Source organism: Hyaena hyaena, unplaced genomic scaffold, assembly GCF_003009895.1.
Source record: "Hyaena hyaena isolate Hyena2069 unplaced genomic scaffold, ASM300989v1 scaffold_17, whole genome shotgun sequence".
NCBI lineage: Eukaryota > Metazoa > Chordata > Mammalia > Carnivora > Hyaenidae > Hyaena > Hyaena hyaena.
In genome coordinates, this window is record NW_024080648.1 from 5,553,607 (window position 1) to 5,568,942 (window position 15,336).

Below are 15,336 nucleotides of genomic sequence, written 5' to 3' on the forward strand. Positions count from 1 at the left end.
CAACCACAACATGTGTCTACCTAATGTTTTCATACTGATGAAAGTGCACTTAATCTCTCCCCAAAAAGGGAAGACTCAAAGTCTCAACGGTTAGTGCCTCCACCTCCGGATAATGTTTATTCCTTGTCTAGCACAGGCACAATCCCATCTAGATATCCAGTAGCCTGGAGACTAAAGAAATAGTTGGGGGTGGGAGTTGTAAATGCACACACACACACACACACACACACACACACACAATGCACATCCAACAAAGGAAGAACATATAGGCAGCTACTGTAGTCAATTTCTGCAGCGAGTAAGGAGCAGGAACAGAGGGTGTGTCGGTGCCTAGTAGAAGCGCCAGAGATGCCAGCCAGGTGTGATGGGGCCATATGGACATGGTTACATCTATGGAGGCCTGGAACAAAGAAAGGAGAAAAGAAGGGCTGAACAGACTATACAGAAGAACATTTGAGACCATCCAGTGCTTCTGGAAATACCAGAGTGCTCTTTGTAGGAGTCTGGGTTCCTGCATTTTATGGAAGATAACACTTACAGATAAGATAAATGAAAGTACATGTTAATGATATAAAATGACAGTCATCTGACACCCCCCTTTAATGTCCAGTTACTCAATGCACAAATACCTACCCAAATCCCCACATAATATAAGATTAAGGATGTCCTAGGTCTATAAGAAGAACCAAGACAAGGGGTGCCTGGGTGGGTCAGTCAGTTAAGCATCTGACTTTGGCTCAGGTCATGATGTCACGGTTTGTGAGTTCAAGCCCTGGGTCAGGCTCTGTGCTGCAGCTCAGAGCTTGGAGCTTGTTTCGGATTCTGTGTCTCCCTCTCTCTCTGCCCCTCCTCCGCTTGCACTCTGTCTCTCTCTCTCTCTCTCTCAAAAATAAGTAAACATTTAAAAAAATTTTTTTAAAAAAATGAAGAAGAACCAAGACAAGGAAAGAAAGGGAAAATGGAGGAAGGCAGGGAAGGAGGAAAGGAGGGTAGACTGATCTTGGGTGCATTTCTCTGGAAGAGACCACTGATCATCGTGGTGTCCAATGGCCTACACAGTGTTCTCAGAGGGAACAAGAGCTTCGAAGGCCCAGAGAAGTTAAATGCCTTGCTCTAAGTCACACAGGTAGTGAGTAGCACGGCATCCTTCAGCATACCACACCAGGGCAAGCTAAAATGGAGTAACTTGTAGGAAACAATATTCATGCTGGTTTTCCCCTTGTACTTTTCATTCTCCTTGCAGCCAAAGAAAAGAGCTACTGTCTATTTTTTATTAAGTCATTTGATGTCCTTGTGCCTTTAGTAGGCAAACTTCCCCCAACCAGTCTGTTTCTCAGCTGAACTTTTCTGCCTAATAATAAGGAAAAGAAGTAGTTTCTGTTATAATAGTATCTTATGTGCTGTGTAATAGAAAGGGTACATAACTGTAAGTCAGAACCCTGAATCTTTCTTTCAGCTCCATCGGTGAGGATGGAGGGGTTCTGAGCAAGTCACTTCATCCCTGTGGGCTCCTGTTGTTTCATGTGTAAAATGAAGGGCTTGGCCTAGTTCGGTGGTTCTGGTTGCTTCTTGGATCTCTAAGAGTACGTGGTAGAACCCAAGGAGAAGACAAGGAGGGAGTCTTAACGGGCAAGACTTGAGTTGCCCCATTCCACCTCAGTTTTATATCTTGGGGTTCCTAAGCTAAAAGAAAATCATCTAGAGAATTGCCCAGGAGCCAATAATCTGTGTTTCCAAGCCGTTTGGTTGGTGGTTCTAAAGATAGCTCCATGCCCACTTGCCTCAAGTGAGTAAAATTTTGGATGGACTAAAAATAAAGAATGCTGGTTGGATTTCCAGATTTTTTTCAGAATGGCACAGAGAGAGTAGACTGAGAAAAATACTTTGTGAGTAGGGAATTGTTTCACTTTTCTGCCAAGATTTATTACATAAGCACGTTTTGTCCTTAGAAGCACCAAACCTATTGTGAACATTATCTCACTGTATGTACATCTGCCTTGAGGACATACACTGAAAGATCCATATAGATTGGGGCCACAACATGTCCAACCTGGAACTTTCTAAAAAAGGTCAGTGGACAAGACAAAAGAGTTCCATGTTCCTTGTTTCTTCCTCTAGAATCTTAGCTATATTAGGAATTCATAGATATTATGATGATGAAGACAATTACACTACAAATTAACATTTAAAGAGAATTTCGAGGCAAGTGAATATATCCACCTTTAATCCTGAGCAGCTGCTAAATGGTCTGTTAATAGAAGAACCATAAGAAAACAGAGGTTCTCAAATTTTGTTGCTTAATACTGAAGAAAAATTGTTGCAGCTGCTCAGACTTTTAGCTAACTAAGTAAAAACAGCGATACAGGGACACAAAATAAAATTTAAGGAATGATGTATGGGAATCAAGATAATTGGAATTTTGTTTGTTTACAGATGAGCAAATTGGAAGCTACCATTAGGACTGTCTTTAAGCAAATGAAGATCTTTTGTGAGTTAAAACCATCCTGATCATTTCCTGTATTACTAAAAGGAGGAGGAAAGGGACTTTAATAGAAAAGATCTTGATTTGTTAACAGAAGTGAATTACGATTTTTTTTTGGTAATAAAACACTGAAGCGGCCAAAATAAGGTCACCCTTAGATCTCTTGCCATCCGGCCATCTGTCTTGGACATTTGCCTATTGAAAGGCAAACGGTTGGGAAAAAAGGGATTTTTTTAATCTTTATATCTGTATATGGAGCATGTATAGAAATGTGAGCTGGTGGAACTATTATTAGTATATCACATCTCTAAAATGTTTGATGCTTTTAAAAATCTTTTTCTTCTACATGATTTCATCTGGGGTGTGTGGGGACAGGTTCAGAGGCGGTATCTCCACTGTGCAGGGAAAAGAGCTGAATCACGCATGGGGCCTTTAGAAAAAACAGCAACAAAGAGGTGAAGAGCCTTATCCATGGCCTCATGGAAGTGAGTGACAAGGTCAGGACCAGCCCCATTCCTCATTTGGAGTTATCCTTGTGGCCCCACATTGTGAGAGAGCAGTAAGCAGGCAGTAACTCAGGGGAGGCAGGGGGTTGAATTTTGAAATCTAGAAAGGAACAGGGTGAGGTGGAGGAGGGGCAACGTCTGGTGAAGATTGGTTGGCGACCCAGAGGTCTTTTTTTTTTTTAAGTTTATTTATTTAAATAGGGCTCAAACCCAAGAACTGTGAGACCATGACCTGAGCTGAAACCAAGAGCCGGAGGCTCAACCAACTGAACCACGCAGGCGCCCCATGGATCCAGAGGTCTTTAGGATGGCGGTTGTTACCTCAGAGAATCAACAGCCTTTGGGACCTGGCCCTCATCTATTATCAGGTCCACAGACCTGGAAAGCTTCACTGAACAAAAAGTCACACCAGCAGTTTACTTGCTTATAACAAGAGCGACCCCTTGTCCCAATGCTTGGAATGCTCATGTCCACACAGGGCTGATGAATATGTGTGCAAGGGTAGACGCTGGGGACAAATGACCGGGGCCACCAGGCTGGGAAGGAGACCTGGGCTCGACCAGGTTGCAAATCCATGTAAAACTCCTGTGAAGATGTTTAGCCATCTGCTGAGGCCCTCAAAACTATTTTCTTCCCTGAGGCTCAAACCACGTAGTACTGCTGCGTATGTGCCCATATACCATTCCTAGATCAAGGTGTGTGGTCACTGAAATAATTATAAGGTGTTTGGTGACCACAGAATTGGATGAAGCATGGAGGAACATTTCACAGAAAACTGTATAAAATAGATCTACATCCTGGTGATTAGCTCTCCCAGCATCCTTCAGATACCATATCCCTCCCCCCATCCAGCTGAATGGACTAGACAATTCTGCCCTTGAAAGTACATATTTTAATGCAGACCATACTACCCTCTTACATCCAATGGCCTATTCTTTAAGCACATTAACGTTATTCTGATTTCTTTTCGGGATATTCGGTGATCGTATTGGTGCCATACTCAATTTTAAGGGGACTATAAGTGACGGCAAGGTGTCTGAGGACTTGCCAAATCAAGTCTTGCAGACAAACAACAATAACTGACTCCGTGTCCCTCAACATCTGATCTTCTTGATCTTCTTGTTAATTTTCCTTCAAACAAGGCAAGAGCCACGTTGCTCCTCTCCCACCCACCTCCTTATTCTCCAGTAACAAATTTCTCCCAGTGGCTTAAGGACCCAAGAGGGCAGCTGCTGTAGGACACAGTGATATCTTCTCTTCTCTCCCTTCCTACTCACGGCTCACTTGCTTTGACCGTGCTTTGACCTTGACATGACTACTTTGGGCCTCACTATCCCATCTGCAGAAGGGGGTCTTAGACATGAGAATCTCAAAAATCTTTGCCAACTCTAGATTTGCTGAAGGATTCTCTCAGAAAAAAAGAATCCAAAATGAAGTAGATTGGCATTGGCTTGTTTCTGTTCTTCCTCTTTATTCTATAGCTGCCGAGTCATTTTCTAGGTATTTGAAATGGAGTGAAAAGGTTTCCCATGGGTTTAATTTCAGTTACTCTCTGTGTAATTTTTATTATGAACTTACCCAGGGATCAGTCTCTGTAACTATCCCCCAGGCATAAGTGTCCTTTTAATTCTCAGGAGCTTGGCATCCCACCTACAGTACTCTAATTAAAAACGTGCATTTTGAGAAAAATTTGAAGTTACATCCTTGTACAGTGGAAGAAAGGATCTCTTTAAACTCCTCACAGACATGAGAATGAATCTCACTATTATGAAAAGGTTTTCTTTCTTTTTTTATGTTTATTTATTTATTTTCAGAGAGAGAGAGAACAAGCGGGGAGGGGCAGAGAGAGAAGAGGAGAGAGAATCCCAAGCAGGCCCTGTGCTTTCAGTGCAGATGTGGGGCTCAAACTCATGAACCATTAGATCATGAGATCATGACCTTAGCCAAAATCAATAGTCAGACACTTAACTGTCTGAGCCACCCAGGCACCCCAGAAAGAGATTTTCTATTTACCATGTCAGAATCCACCCCGCACTTTAGAGCTCTTTGGAGTATTATCCCCATGGGTTCTAAATACTGACCTGCATCTATCATCTGTTAGATCCTTCATGAAGGGGCTCAAGTCAGTAAACACCTCCTGAAGAGGTGTTTGTGTCTGACCCAAGTCATCAAGGACCCAAAGGCAGTATATTGTAGATGCTCGGGCTCAGGCTCTGGGGGAGTCAGATGTGATTTAGGTCCAGGTCTCAGAGTGTCCTAACTCCATGACCTCTCTGAGTTTCAGTGTCCTCTTCTACAAAACAGATGGTACCCGCTGCATGGAGTTTTAATGAGAATCAGTGGGGGTAATGCATGCAAACCAAGCACAAAGTCTAGCCCCTAATAAGTTTTTAATCAGTGATATCTACTATAAAATTTAAAAAAGGGAAGATGGCAGATTCAACAATTCAACAGGCATTAACCAAGTGTCTTTATTGTTCCAGGCACTGAATTGTGACTCTGGATGTGTGCTGATAAACAAAGCAGGTAGAGTGGCTGTTCTCACGGGATTTGCAATCTGGTGGGAGCTACAGTCTGTATAAAATAAACAAACCTATAAATATACAATGACATGCCATGGTAGGTGCTGTGAAAGAAATAAACTGGTGCCTTAAAGCACTATGGAAGATAATGTGGGTAGAACCATGTGGACTTTCAAGAGAAGAAAAGAGGTTCACAGCATCAGAATTACCGGGTTTTGTGGGGTGAGGCGATTGGGCAGTCTTCACAGGAGGGAAGAGCCCAGGAAAGCGAAATACACTTATTAGAAGAAAGCTGATTTTTGTTCCCTTATTGACTCACACCATTGTATTTATTTATTTCTTCTTTTTGGAGAGAGAGAGAGAGAGAGAGTAAGCAGAGGAAGAGCAGAAGGAGAAGGAGAAAGAATCCCAAGCAGGCTCCACACTGTCAGTGCAGAGCCCCACACTGGCTCAATCCCACAACCATGAGATGAAGACCTGAGACAAAATCAGGAGTCATATGCTTCATCAACTGAGCCACTCAGGTGGCTCTGACTCACAACATTTAAAAGTTTGGGCATTTATCAAAAATTATCCAGCCCAAATCTTATACATATGGGTAAACTGAGGTATGGGAAGTAAATTGCCTCTAGTCATAAAGCTAGTTAATGAAAGAACAGGATTTTCCTGGGATCTTTTTATCACTGACTCTTACTTCTTCTTAAATATATCAGAACATCCAGGATTTTGTAAAATGATGCTAAAAGTAGTACCTCCATACCTTCTTCTTCCATCACTAATAAAAGTCCCTTTATCTTGATGTTTTTTGGGGAAAGGGGATGCATGGCTGAGACCCTCTGAGAATCCTGCAAACATGTTTTTTATGTCAATGTTTTTGTAAAAAATTCCAGTGTAGTTAACATACAGTGTTATATTAGTTTCAGGTGTACAATATAGTGATTCACCAGTTCCATATATTACTCAGTGCTCATTAAGATAAGTGTACACTTAATCCCCTTCACCTAGTTCATCTATCACCCCACCCACCTCCCGTCTGGTAACAATCTGTTTGTTCTCTGTTGTTAAGAGTCTGTTTCTTTGGTTTGTCTCTCTTTTTTTCCCTTTGTCCATTTGTTTTGCTTCTTAAATTCCACATATGAATGAAATCATATGGTATTTGTTTTTCTCTCACTGGCTTATTTCACTTAGCGTTATATTCTCTAGATCCAACCATGTTGTTGCAAATGGTAAGATTTCATTATTTTTTAATGGCTGAATAATATTCCATTATATATATATATATATGTATTCCATTATATAAATAAAATACTACTTCTTCATCCATTCAACTATCAATGAACACTTCAATTGTTTCCATAGTTTGGCTATTGTAAATAATGCTGTTATAAACATAGGGGTTCATGTATCCCTTTGGTGTTTTCATATTCTTTGGGTAAATACCCAGTAGTGTTATTACTGGATTATAGGGTAGTTGTATTTTTAATTTTTCGAGGAACCTTCACACTGTTTTCCAGAGTGGCTGCAACAGGTTGCATCCCCACCAACAGTGTATGAGGCTTCCTTTTGCTCTACATCCTTACCAACACTTGTTGTTTCTTGAGTTTTTGATTTTAACCATTCTGACAGTTGTGAAGTAATATCTCAGTGTAGTTTTGATTTATATTTCCCTGATAATGAGAGATATTGAACATTATTTCATGTGTCTGTTGGCCATCTCTATGTCTTCTCTGGAGAAATGTCTGTTCATGTCTTCTGCCCATTTTTTAATTGTATTATTTGTGGGGGTTTTTTTTTTGGTGTTGAGTTGTATAAATTCTTTATATATTTTTGATGCTAACCTTTTATCAGATATGTCATTGGCAAATATCCTCTCTCAGTCAGTAGGTTGTCTTTTAGTTTTGTTGGTTGTTTCCTTTGAGAATCCTGCTAATCTTAAACTATTTAAACTTGGGTACTCGCCTACTTCTCCCATCAATACCCAGTTCCCTTTTAAGTGCTCCTCTCTTTGGCAGTTGGGCTATGTTGGAATCATGTTCTCCTGAAATTCCAAGGGTAACGGCTCTAAAGCCCAGAGCTTGAGTCTGGCTGTGTAGGTCTAGGGACACCACCAGCTAAACTCCCCTATCCTATTTTCCACACTACAATGGGACACTGTGCTAACTTCCATGCGTGCCATCCCACCCCAAGTCTGAAAGGGTTCGCATCATGAAGGTAGAGACAAGCTGCTTTCATCACCACCCAGATGTGAGACAGAAATATGTAAGATTCCAGCCAGCCATGAGTTTCCCCTAAGAGAAACTTTATGGGCTTAGATGGATCTAGGTTTGAATCCAGCTCTGCCACTTATTAGCCATGTAACTTTGGACAAGCTACTTATCTCTGATATACTCAGTTTCTGTTTGGACCTAACTTTCAGCATTGTTGTGAGCCAATCGAATAGATACATAAGATAGTACATGGCACATGGCATGTAGTAAGTACATGTTCCCTTTTTTTATTTGATAAGCATGTAATAGGCACTACTCTAAAGGCTTTACAAGTGTTAACTCAGTCCTCCCAGTGAAGAAGAATGCACTGTTGACAGTGGGGGTTGGGAAGTTCCACATGGCATTGGGCTGCACCATAAGGCCTTTGGAAATAGAAAGAGCTTATCCTGCCTAAAAACAATCCACTCTGTCTTTCAAGCAGGAACCAGGGTGTTTTCCTAGACTCCTAGGTAGTAGATGTTCCCCATTCTGTGATGATTAATAATACAGATAATTTCGCTATATACGCCTGCTGGCCACTTACTCTCTAGCATCATCTCTTGCTTTACTTTCTTGACCCATTTCTTTACAGTAGGCCTACATTTGGCTCAGGTCAGTCACATGAATTTACTTGTAGTTCCTGGAGATCCCACTATCTTCACACTTTTCTTCTTTGCCACTCTTCATATGTTTGCCTGGCAACAGCCTTTTAGATCTCATTCCAGTCACTATTTCTGCTTGGCCTTCCCTGACCTCTCTCCTGTGGGTGCCTCTGTACTCTGTCCATGGCTAGACTGTAGAGTTTTGTAAGGGCAAGGACTGTGTCTTACTTAACTTTGTACCTCTAGCATCTAGTCCATTGTTCCATAGTAAGGAAGGAAGGCTGAAGGAAGGAAGAAAAAAGAGAGGGATAAGGAAGGAGGAAAATAGAAAAGGAAGGACGGGAAGGAAAAAGGAAAGGAGAAGAGAAAGAGGGAAGGATAAAATGAAGAAAGGAAGGAAGGAGGAAGGGAGGGAGGGAGAGAAGAAGGAAGGGAGGAAGACATCATCAAGTAATTAACCAGTGGTATCATTAAGGCAACTTTTCTCACTGCTGGTCATTGTTGCTTGCTCTCACTGTCCCTGCCAGGTGGAAATTGGAGATGTGCAAAGGGCAAATGCCAGACTCAAAATGGTTGTCATGTCTTGACATGGTCATTTTTCAGGTATTAGAAGGTAAATCCTCTCCTCTAACATACGCCTTGTCTTCTCTTATTCTCTTGAAAAATAAATAAGACAGGACATTCCCAGAGCACAAGACAGGACTGATGAGCTTAGAGATCAGGACCAATGGCCAGTTCCACTAGCTTGGAGCACCCTGGCTCACTCTTTCATTTAAAAGAGGCAGGAGCAGCAGGGAAGAATGGGTCATGGTCTCTGAAGGAAAAATGTACCAGGCAGGGCTTCTTAGAGTACACGTCACTATGACCTGGGATCCATGTTTTCCTGTACCACCATTAAATGTATCTGTTTTCCATTCCTGAGGTCACTTGCTTGGCATCCAACATCCCCTCACTAAGCTGGAGAGACCAATGGAGAGTAGTAGGGATGAAGTGAGGATATGAGTACACTGAGAGCAGAGAGCTTTCACTCATTCATTGATATATTCATTCATTCATTTATCTATGCACCCATCCATCCATTCTATAAATGTTCCTTTGATGACTAATGTGTGTTGGACATACACTGATGACAAAGGCTTTGCTGATGAGAAGTTCAAAGTTTCTCCCCACCTCTGTGTTTCAAGTTCTTATCTATTGATGAGACATTTAGATACTTTGAGGGTCATAGGTTCCCCATGACTGCAATTCATATTTCAATGAATCCTCCTCTCCCTAAAAATAAGCAAATCTACACAATTTTGCATGTTAGTTCAAGAGACTCAGACACAAAGAAGACCATTCATGAATACCAGGTTAAAAAACCTTTGGACTACAATATTTCTCTGGTGTCTTCCTACCCCAAATTCACTTCTTGATTCTATAATAGAGCTGCCCCAACAGAGACTCCTTTTAAACATGCTACTTTCTAACATTAAACAAAGGTTTCAGTCTTTAACTGAGGCAGGCACTCTGTTTGAAGGCTAAGCAAGGGAACCAACTGGGGAGGAGGATGATGGAGGAGGAGGAAGAGCAAGTACCATGGTCTGCACAGCTCATCCCCTTTTGCACTCACTCCAGCTTTTGGGTTGGCAGGGGGAACAAGAAGTCCTATGTCTGTAGCCCATGTGGCTTAACAGGGAGTTGACTTGGCTGCTGATCCTTCTCCGACTGTCATAGCTCAGTTCCTAATACCTAGGGTTCTGCCTCAGGGATTCAGGTTTTGCTATTCCCAGTTTTATCAAACTTCCCTGGGTTGTTTGTCTTCCCGCCCAGACCTGTTATTCTCCTTGGTATACCACTATTCATCCAGTTCTCAGACTTCAGCTAAAGGCACCCACAGCCTGGCCTCATCATCCCTTCAGGGACTGATCTCCTGGCTGCAGGCCAGCAGAAGTCCCTACACTCTTTTTTTTTTAATTTTTTTTTATGTTTTATTTATTTCTGAGAGAGACAGACAGCATTAGCAGGGGAGGGTCAGAGAGAGAGGGAGATACAGAATCTGAAACAGGCTCCAGACTCTGAGCCAGCTGTCAGCACAGAGCCTGATGCAGGGCTCAAACCCACAAACTGTGAGATCATGACCTGAGCCGAAGTTGGATGCTTAACCGACTGAGCCACCCAGGTACCCCAGAAGTCCCTACACTCTTGATGCCAATTGCTAATGCTGGCTATTTGAGTGTCAGGCATCCCAACATGTACCCCATTCATGCTTCTCTATCTGAAATGTCCCCCTCTGTCATGCCATCCCTGATACACCCTGTCTCCTGCCATCTCCATCTAGAACCCTTGCTAGTCAAATAGTAAATGAAGGATGGAGGAGACAGGACAGAATAGGACCGGATTGAGGCACCTACGGGAGGAAATTTAGGGAGGCCATTGTTCTCAGTGACCCTTGATCTTGAATAACCCAGAGAGGGAGTTCCTCCTTAAATTTTGTACCCTAAACACTTCTCTTGCCACAATCTTGATGAGGTCTTCTAAACCTAGAATAGACTTAAGGCATTCTCTAGACTAGAGTTTTTAATTCCTGGAAGGAAATATTATTTAATTATATATGTGAAATTCTGATGCCAGGAGGGGAAATTCACTGGGAAGAGGAAAACACTTTTTACCAAGTGCAGCAGGGTTCATGGCTGGTGATTAATCTCTTTGTAGAAAATGGCAATTTTAACAGTGACGTGAATAATCACAACTTTTCTTTCCACAGTAGTTTAGAATTTCCTGCTATAATAATTCAGGCCATAATACTTCATTCAAGGAAGGAGAAGTGTCAGCACACTATTCGTTTTCTCTGCATTGACCCATTTGTTTCCTCATAACCTTGATCTGAATCTGCCACCATGCTGGTATACAGTGGCGATTCATGTTGGATATTGACGGAAGCTCTAAAGGGCATCACCAGGAAGGACCTCCACACAAAGAATGATTCCTCAACTAGGTGACAGCTCAATGAGCGAGCAATTCAGTCATGAGTCTCTTGAGCTATGAGGTCCCCTGCTCTTGGATGTTCAAGCCCAGGATCTATGGAAAGGAAAAGTCCCTGGACTAAAGATTAGGTCTCTTGGGTCCCAATCACAGTCCTGTTGCCTAACTTTGCTCAACTTCTTGACTTCTCTGGGCTTTAATTTCCTCATCTGTATAAAGAGAAGACTGGCTAAGTGCTAGACCAACAAAGACAGCTTTGGCTTGAAAATGCTATAGTGCTACTTGGTGTGAATCTCAGGGTTTTAAGCTATTCTTAAGAGTTCTTGGAACTCTTTCCTTTCTTTGTTCTCTGAAAGACTTAGACAACAGCTGTGTGTGTGTTGGGTGGGTGGGGGGTCTAGGTTCATGCCCACATTCACATTCTGGTTTGCCAAGGTGGTTGATAAATGTGGAAATGACTCTGCTACACTTTCATCTCTTGACCTGGACTTAAAGTCTTTCCTTTGCTCCCTCAGGGCATCTTCAGGACGTTCTCACCAGCTTCTCCTCCGCTGAGCTGCCAACTCATGCCTCCCTAAAGGAGGCCTCTTAACCAGCCCACCAGCACCATCTCCTTCCCACTGAGCTTTCTGACTCATAGCTGCAGGGTAGCGTGTAGCACCCTCAGACAAGAATACATCTTGCAAACTGCATTGGGGGCTGCTTCTCTGGACTGCACCTTCTGGATACCAGAACCAAGATGACAACTGGGGTTGAATTCTTCACAGATTAGAGAGCATCTAATTATACCTGGAAGAGTTTTTAGTTCAGAGGGTTTTAAAAATATGTATATATTTTATATGTATGTATGTATACATATTTCATAATAGTCAAACATGACTAATACTTGCTGTATTGTTTCAGTTCTGTCAGTGAAATTGGTTCACTCATATCTGACTGTCTAAAAATCATTATGATTCTAGACTTTGAAGAACAGATTAAGAATAAAGTCTGACACTTTTCTCTGAACGTGATTTTTCTAAAGACTTTTAGAAAACAACAAAGTAAGATAGGACTGGGTAGCAAATAGGTTTTCTCACATCTACCAATACCAATCAATTTAGGGCAGCTTCCTGTGGCTATGTTGGAAAGGATCATGAGACAGTAACTTGGTAGGAAGAAGCACCTAATGGATAAGCAAAGTCTTCTCTAATTAAGGAGGGAGCTGGGCAACATGTGTGCCATTTCTGTGCCATTGGGTGACATCTTTCCTGCTGCTGCTCACCTCATCCTTCTGTTTGAAATCAGGGGGCAAGGCATGATGCTCAATGAACATAAGTATTATCCATGATGGAGGAATGCCACACAAAGCATGATCATTTCAGTGATGAACATCAGATTAGGGAATAAGTCAATATGGTCTTAATTCTGGAGCCTCACCTCCACATCAACATACTTGGTGAATCCAGTTGGAACTGAAGTCATCTTAGTGGGGGATTAAAAAATTCAATTGGGACTTCCTAATAATGACAAGGAAGTTAACAGAGAGGGAAGGTGAGATCCCATACCGTTTGCTATACAATTATGATGCTAATAGCTGTAGATGTTGCAAGTAACAGATAAGCTCTTGTAGGATCCTAATACTCACTGCCATTTACTCCTTACTAAGAAAATGGCAAGCCCTTAGCCAGCCAGCCATTCACTACAGTGAATCTCCCTGGCTAATTCTGTGTGTGCCCTATTTAGATTTAGTTATCTTGGATTACCAGCCCTCTCCCTCTTTACCTCCCAGGACTTTCCCCCCATGTCTCTTTATGCTAGAATGGGCTCTTCCTTCCATAAGGGCCTGGAGCATCCCAAATGGTGAAAGCTCTGTTTCTCCATCTGCTCTTACTTTGGACTTTAAAGAAAGAGTCATCAGTTATATCCCTTATAGCGCTTGATATCTGTCTTTTTAATCGAAAGCTGTTTGAAATTGAAAGAGGTTTCTTTCTCTTCTGATACAGGAAAATATCTCCTTTCCATCCACCCCTCCATCTCCTCCAAATCTTGGGGCTCTTTCAACCTTGTACATCAGGGTGCTTTGCTTTCTGTCTTTCTGCTCTGATCCCTGAGTGACTGGCTGATGGTGTGGCTCTCGGAGAGATTTCACTGGGTGAGAGAAAGACCATAGTTTAAGCTGAATAGGGACCAACAAAGAATTATAAAATTTATAGATTCAATGGCATTTTCAGGGGGGTCAACACCAAGTGTGCTGCTCTCTCCAGCACAGCAGTGACATGTTCAACTGTTCCACTGTAGGGAAAACTGAAGCCATCACGGTTCTCGTGGTCTCACTTCCATGGAAAAAGTGGGGTGGGAGCCTGAGTAGAGGTGACAAGTTGCTCTGCCTGGGGAGGATAATCCCCAGTTTTGACCTGTCTCTTAATTGGACTTGTTTCAGGCTTTAAGAAATGGATGCATGCTCACAGGAGGAAGTAAGAAAGAACAGGAATATGTTTCAACAAGCCTCATGGAAAACTGAACGCTCGTTGAATATTCAATGCATTTCTAACAAAGTGGAACTCCCATGCCCACTCAGACTTTGCTGTTCAGTGACGTTTGTCAGCCAGCAGTGCACTGTCTCTGAGGCAGTGGCACCCGCACCAGGGAATTAATGTAATTCCCCATAGTTACTCTCCTCCTTTTGTTTTCCCATTGCACTGTGTTTTCTCTGAAATGCATCCTCTCGCCTTTCACCACATTGCTCAGGGGTGTCACAGAAGCAGCAGCTGAAACTTCTTCTGGGTCGTGTCTGGTGTATGATGCTGTAGGAACCCAAAGGCTAGTATTTTCTAGCTTTAACCCTTCCTAAGAATATTTGCTTGCTATTTTCTTCTTATTCTCCTCTTTGTCATTGTTCCCTGCTTTGGTGTATTGAATACCTGTTCCCTTTTAGTTTGGATTGGTCAGTCCTCTCTCCTATATACTGAATTGATTAGTCAAGAAATGAAGGTAACATCATCTATGATCTCTGTTACTGAACACCGTTCTGAGTGCATTAGGGGTTAAACTGCATAAAACATGGGCCTCACTTCCACTGTCTCCCCTTCCATGAGCTTTGCACCTGTGAAATAACAGGGAGAGATGTATTTCAGAATATTTTCAAATGCTTGGCACATTTTAGATGTTGCACAACACATACTTGATGGACAAAATAAATGAATGCTTGATCACGTGGTTACACACACAGGGGCTATGGGAGTCCAGACAAGGTATGATGATATAGGCTGGAGAAGACAGGGAGGGCTCCCCTAAAAGGCAGGACAGAGAAGTACTGAAAGGTGTGTTAGGATCTACCTAGGCAGACTTGAAGCGGGGCAGGAGTAATGAGCTAAATGGGAGCCCTCAGTTTTCTGGATGAAAGCTGCTTCTTTGAGTTAGCTATTATGGTGATGACTGCTACTGTCATTATGGGTAAATTTGCTCTAAATAGAAATCTATAATGATCTCAATGAGCACTAAAGAGCGGCTTAGTCATCACGGCCACCAAATGTCGTCACATACATTAAGTGCACCTATGTGTCCAGAAATGTCCCAGCCACCCTGCTAAGTGCACAGCCTCTGGTTAGCTCCCATCATATAGGCTTGAGGATTTGAAAACAGACATGCAAAGGAAACAATCTGACCTTAGAATAAAAGGATAATTTACTCTCTACATCTTTCTAAATTGGATTTTTGCTATTACATATCAGAGAGACTTTTAGATATGAACTGACATTTCATTCATTTAACAATGATATAATATTAAACCGATGGGCATAAAGCAGGGAGAAGAGGGAGGCAAAATTAATAAGTAATTATGATTATTTATCTAATTATAATTATGCTGTGTGCACAAAGGAACAGGGTACTAAGGAGCATAAAACAAGAGACCTGACCTAGTTTGGGGCCAAGAAGGTTTCTTTTAAGTACTTGATTATATAGAAGGATGAGAAAGAGCTGGGCAAATAGTTGGGTGAGGATGATCTGGGATTAAACTGGGAAAAGACCCTC

The 15,336-nt window shown here is 42.1% G+C and overlaps 1 long non-coding RNA gene across 1 annotated transcript in view; it reads left to right on the plus strand.

Moving 5' to 3' along the window:
- LOC120223003 overlaps positions 1-12,330 on the plus strand; it is a 45,752-nt gene extending 33,422 nt beyond the window's left edge. The window contains exons 2-3 of the long non-coding RNA XR_005526166.1: positions 5,472-5,514; positions 11,838-12,330. This is a non-coding gene — a long non-coding RNA (uncharacterized LOC120223003). The remainder of the gene's footprint in view (positions 1-5,471; positions 5,515-11,837) is intronic.
- The last annotated feature ends 3,006 nt before the right edge of the window (positions 12,331-15,336 follow it).